Below are 6,863 nucleotides of genomic sequence, written 5' to 3' on the forward strand. Positions count from 1 at the left end.
CGAGTAGTCGAGTTCTCGAATAAATCCTGCTTCGAGGAGGCTAGTCGTCTACCTGGTCACCTCCTCTGCTCGCTCCTGCGACATTTTCCTTCTCCTTTGAGCTACCGGTCGGGCCTCCGCCATCACGGCCAAGTGATGTGACATGAGTTGGGGGTCTATTCCTGGCATGTCGGCTGGCGTCCATGCAAATAGGTCGCCGTTAGCCCTGATCATTTCCATTAGAGGTTCATTCAGGCCGTGCGGGAGGTTTCTGTTCACGAAGGTGAACTTCTCCTCGGTGTCGCTGACTCTGAATATCTCTAAATTCCCTTTCGGGTCGGGTATCGGCTTGTCGCTGACTCTAGCATCCAAGTCGGCGAGGAACACCCTCGATGCATCTTTAGATTTCTTCCTTAAGGAGAGGCTGGCATTGTCGCAAGCGACTGCCGTTTCCAAATCTCCTTTTATGGATCCCATAGATCCGTCATCAGCGATGAACTTCATTATCAACATCTTTATGCTGATTACTGCTCCGAGGTCGTTGATGGTCTTCCTCCCTAGGATGACGTTGTAGGCCGTGGAGTCTCGTAGAACCACGAACTCGGCCATTACCGACCTTCGCCCCTGTCCTGACCCTACAGATATTGGTAGGGAGATTATCCCATCTGGCTTGATGAAGTGGTCACCCAAACCCACAACATCGTGTTGGTGCGTCTTTAAATCGGCATCCTGTAGGCCCAAGGCATCGAACACGTTGCGGAACATGATATTCGAGTCAGCCCCGGTGTCCATAAGGATCCGCTTGATGAGGCCGGTTCTCACTCTGGCCGTGATGACCATGGGAGAGTTTTCTGCGGCCTCATCAAACCATTGGTCCTCTAGACCGAATGAGATGGGTGGAAGCCTCTTGGAGCTTCGCAAAGAGGATGAGGAAACCGCTAGGACCTTGGCGTCTTTCTTGTGTGCCGACCTCGTCCTTGGGGGTGCGTCTCTTGCCGTTACCACGTTCACTATGGTAACGCCGTGCTCGTTGTCCTCCGGCTCATGACGTCGCTTCACCGTGCGGGGCTTGTCCTCTCCCTCGCGATCGCGATCCGCCTCCTTGGCTCCCTGATGAGATTGGAGAATTCGGCTAGCTTTCCGTCTCGGATCGCTTGTTCTAGCGCGTCCTTCAGGTCGAAGCAATCTTGTGTCTTGTGTCCATAGCCTTTGTGATAATCACAGTAGAGGCTCTTGTTTCCCCCGATTCGGTCCTTCAGAGGTCGGGGTTTCGACAAAATTTCCTTCTCGGCTATCTGCTGATAAACCTCTATGATGGGGACGGTAAGGGGGTGTAATTTGTGAATTTCCCGACTCGAGGAAAACGACCTACTGATAAACCTCAATGGGTGTCTTGCTCGGACCGCCGTCTCTGGCGTGTTCCTTCTGTCTTTCTCCGCTACCATGCTGCTGGGTTTGACTGTAGGAGGGTTGCCGCTTGTTGGCAGCCACGACCTGGTTGACTTTTTCATTGTTAATGTATTCTCTGGCTACACTTTGGATCTCCTGCATTGTCCACACCGGATTCGTGGTGAGGTGCTTTCTGAAGTCCTCGTTTAGAAGTCCGTTCGTTAAGCACAGGCTAGCAACCGAATCCATCAGCCCGTCGATCTCCAAGCACTCGTCGTTAAACCGGTCTAGATATTTCCTGGTCGGCTTGCCGGACCTCTGAGTTACTCCGAGCAAATTGATCGGATGCTTTGCCTTTGCAACTATGGTTATAAATTGGGCTAGGAAAGCGCGGCTAATGTCCGAAAACCTAGCCACCTAGCCCTGCAGGAGGTTATTAAACCACCGTATTACAGGTCCCGCCAGAGTGACCGAAGAGGCGCGGCACCTGACCTCGTCGCCTACCCCTTCCAAATTCATTCTGGCCTCGAATGTCGTCAGATGTTCCTGTGGGTCTTGAGTTCCATCATACCTCATGTCTGTCGGCTTATCAAAGTGCTTTGGTAGCCGGACCTCGAGGATGGAATGGTGGAAAGGGGTTGCCCCCATGATCATAGGTCGTCACGCTCTCGTCGTTCTTTCTCCGTCATCTTCCCGATCTCGCCTCGCGGCGCGAGTTCCTCTAGGTCGGGCGTAGATGAAGGGGTCATGTTGTCTTCTCGGGTGTTTCTGGTCCTCCCGGCTACTTTCCAATTCCGATCTTGAGGTGGGAGTGCGCTGGGAGTGGCTTCTGTGAGAGGTTCTTCCCTGGCTCTCGGGAGACGGGGAGTAGTTGGGATCGAAAGTTTGTTGACGGTGCTCCTGATCTGCCAGCTGGCGCTCCAGGTTCTGCACCCTATGGCGGTTCTTGCATTACCATGGCGCTATCACCGCCAATTCCCCCAAAGGGGCGTCTTTCTTGGGCTCGTGAATGTGGCTCAGTACGTCGCGGGGGGGACCTCGGCCGCTCCCGAGGAGAAGCGACGGAGGCTGCCCCCTCGAGGCCCGCTCCGCGGCCATGGTCTCCTGGACCCTGTACGATGTCCATTTAGGCGACTCCCCATAGACGGTGCCAATGTTCGGTAGGTCGGGTACCGGACGGTTCGGAGGGATCCTCGGGTGGATAGGTGGGGTGTGGCCTGGGACCGAGTCGCGAGGGTGGAGCTGGAGTAGCCGACGTCCCGAGCTCCTGATGTGGAGAAGAGGGGGGTGTCACCTGCAAGGACAATCCGACACTCTAGTCAGTCTTGTGTGCAGGCGAAAAGTGAGAGAGTGGTATGTAACGTACCTTGGGAGAGGGTTAGAGCCCTCTCCATATATACCATGTCAGAAGTGGGCCCCGCAAGGACAGACCTATCTTTCTCGAAGCTTTCTCACACAGCTGTAGTGGAGAGCTGTCAAGGACGCATGTCTGGGTCGCTGGTTGAGCTGCTCGTACCCGACCGTTCGAGTCGGGTAATTAATAGGTCGGGTCGGCCCGCAAAACGGTCTGGACTGGACCGTAACAATTATCTATACATTTCTACTAAAATCATTAATAATAAAATTGATAAAATATTTACTACTATGATTGTTTAAAATTTTAATTGAAGAAAGATATGAGTACATAATTACAAGTAATCTTTTGATTTTCCATGACTTGTCAGTAAGAATATGAACTTTTGACAAACCAGGAAAAAAAATCTCCAAATTACAAATGCCATACTATCCTTTATCTGAATTCTGAAGTCATTTTTACCTTATTAACTTATCTGTTTTTGTTTTGATTTAGTTTGAATACAGTGAAGATTTATTTATTTATACAATTTCTCCTAATTAGCATTGAAAAATATTATGGACAAATAATAGGTAAATTATGATAGGAGATATTTTAGAGCACCCGACACGTGAAAATGATGATATGACATCTTACTAAATGTTAACCTCTCTCATTCAATGACAGAGCCACAGAGGGCCAGAGGCCATTTTCAAATAATATTTTCAACTTTATAAAATTTTTAGAAAATAAAATAAAAAACATGTATTTTACAAAGACAAAAAAAATCAAAAAATTTATTGTGAACTTTTTCTTTTTTATTCAAAATATCAATTTATTATTGGATAATTAAATTTGGGTGTCCAACGTTATTTTTTTAACAAAGAAATAATTTAATAATATAACATTTTTTTATTCATATAACAAAGCATTTAGAACTTAGAATATCAATAAATATCTAGAATTTGGATTATCTAAAGTTTGAATTTTACTTTAGAGAGTAAAGTGTGATTTTTCATCGTTGATTTTATAGATGGGACCAAGAATAAATATGAAAGAAAAACTATTCAAGGATAGAAGATCACACTTTACTCTCTAAATTGAAATTCAAACTTTAAAGGATTCAAATCCAAATATCTAAACACTACTGAGCAAGAAAGTATCAATTTATAATGGTACTTCCGATTTATAACTGTGTTTAGTTTAGTTTTTTTAAATTGGAGTTGAGTTTAACTTAATTTTATTAAAATTTTTTTATTAAGATTAAATTTGTTAATTTATGTTTGAATATTTAATTTAAAAATAATTATAATTAATAAAATATTATTTAAATAATAATAACTAAAATTATTTTAAATATAAAATTCTCAAAAGAATAAAAATTAAATTAAACTTTTAATATTATTATTTTAATAATTTTTATATTAAAAAATTAAAAAATATATTAAAAATATCATAATTTATTATTTTTGGTCATTATTTAACTATTAACTCAATTCTTTTAGTTTAATTCAATTTTTTTATTCTAATGACCTTTTAATATTTTTTAATTTTAAATTATAATAATTAATATTATATAAAATATTACCTTAAATATTATATATCATAATAAATTACACACAATATTAGATATATAAACACATCATTGATAAGATTTAATAATTATAAACTATAATAATAAAAGGCAAACAAATTTATAAAATGAAACAAAAGTAACAATAAAATGCATAAAATATAAAAGTGCACTGCAACACATGAATATTATTCTACTTACAAGAATAAAAAAAATAAACTCATTACACTGCAATCAGTTAAATATATAAGTATACGTTCATTATACTTATAAAAGATTAGGAAGGCCAATTAAACTAAATTAAATTAAAAATAGTATAATATATTGAACTATTTTAGAGATTAAAATAGGACACCACATAATGAAATTTTAATGCTCTGGATATTCTATTATGTGTATGTGTGCTACTATTATTTCTTTTCAAAGTATGTATGATATAGTGGATAAATTGATCATATTCCTAACAAAAAGAAATGACATTATTGTTAAACTTGTGAAGACATTTCAATACATGTCAAAATTTATAAATTGGCATGTTAAATCTACTTATCAATACTTAGCAAAAAGGTTCAAGCAATGGGTTAAGACAAGCCTTTAGAATAATCCGAAATATATGATATATCAACAAATTTTATTTGAGTTCAAATACATATTTTTAATGAAGTTTATCATAATATTTCATCTAAACTCAAATACATATTTTTTTAATGAGTGATACACAATAAAACCTTTTTTAATTTCTACTTTGGAAGGAACTAGTATTTGACTAATTTTAAAATAGAAATTGATGGCTAATTTTTTTTGTATGGAAAAAATATTGGTGTTTTTGTTGAAAATAGGAGTATTTGATGTAGTTAGAGATGGGTAGATTTTTTTTGTGGGAAGTCAACACGTGGGGACGTGGTGAACACGTGGTAGCATTCTGGCCAACACGTGGGGGCGTGTTGAACACGTGGCAGCATCTTAGCCAACACGTGGGGACGTGTTGAATAATTTCCATAATACTATAATACATTTCAAATGTCAATATTCAACCAAAACACCAATTCTCTTTCCATATTAAAAATAATTTCTGAAAACTCATCTTTTATTAACAAAAATAATTTAATAAGCAAAATTATGATAGAAGAAAGAGTTTTACCTTGATTATTGAATACGAGAAAAATGAGTGCGTGGACATAACTCATTAATAGTAATTATTTAAATAAGTCTCCAAAACTTTTAAAAATAGATATTTTAATTCTTAAACAAATTAATATATAGAATATTTTTTTTGTCAAATATAATAATCTTTCAATTATTTTCCGTCATAACTCATTAAATTTTTTAAATATTTATTAGTAAATATTATAATAATCAAATTAATTTTTAAGATTAAGTTAAACCTATTTAATTTTTAATATGATATTTTTTTAAAAAAAATAATATTAAACCATTCTCACTACATAATTCTAAATCCAACAAAAAGAGATGTACTAAATTTTATAATTTATATTCTCTTAAATTAAAAATATATTATTGTAATTTGTTTAGTTTTATGTCTTATTATTTATACGTTTCATTTTGTTATGTTGAATATTTTCTAACTCTAAGCCATATATATGTCTTCTGATCATTAAAAAGTAGTCTAAACATTAATTATATACATGTGTATGCATTATATAAAATTCAAAGTAGATATACTTATACAATCATCATCACTAAATGTGCATTGAGTGACATTTATTAGTATTAATTATACCACAAATAAAATAAAATAAAATAAAATAAAAATATTATTAATTACACAATAATATTATACCATAATTTTTTACATGTTTTTAGATAAAAGTAATAAATTTAACAGCAGCAATAATAATAATAATAATATTATTTAATAAAATTATTAGAGATTATTTTACAAAAAATTCAATGTTAAAATTATTTGATATTTTTGTATTTAATATAATTTAATTTGGAGTGATAGCTAGAAATTAAGTATACTCAAATTAAGTTATTCTCCTATTTTTTACTTATTGAATCTCAAATTGATCACTAAAAGATCAATTAACTCAAAAAGTTAAGTGAATTTCTACTTCATATATAATTAGACTAACTTAACATATACATCCATGTAGTATATATATATATTTTTTATTTATAATATGTGCAAAAATCATGTTTAAAAAAGTATGTTAAATTTGCATTCTCTGTTAGTGAGTTATATTGAAAAATAGACGAAAAATTATTACGTCTGATAAAAAAAAGTTGAAAATTGATCTGATCTGTGTAAAAAAATTTTAGAGACTAAAATGTCTGTTTTTAAAATTGTTGATGAGTGATTTAGATAATTACTCCACTAAACAATAAATTAGAGACTGATTTGTCTATCAAAATAAAATTTTTAAAATATTTTTGTGCATTAATTTTTTTTAAAAACTAAAATATTTATTTTTAAAATTTTTAGAAACTAATTTAAGTAATTACTCTTTAATTTAATTTAACAAAATTTTTTAAATGAGATAGTATATCTTGGTCATTATTGCTTTTCCTTTTATTTTTGTTTTTAGATTAGACCTGAAACTTTTAGACAAGTGGTGTTTATCACTC

Source organism: Arachis hypogaea, chromosome 2 (assembly GCF_003086295.3).
Source record: "Arachis hypogaea cultivar Tifrunner chromosome 2, arahy.Tifrunner.gnm2.J5K5, whole genome shotgun sequence".
In the NCBI taxonomy this organism is placed as follows: domain Eukaryota; kingdom Viridiplantae; phylum Streptophyta; class Magnoliopsida; order Fabales; family Fabaceae; genus Arachis; species Arachis hypogaea.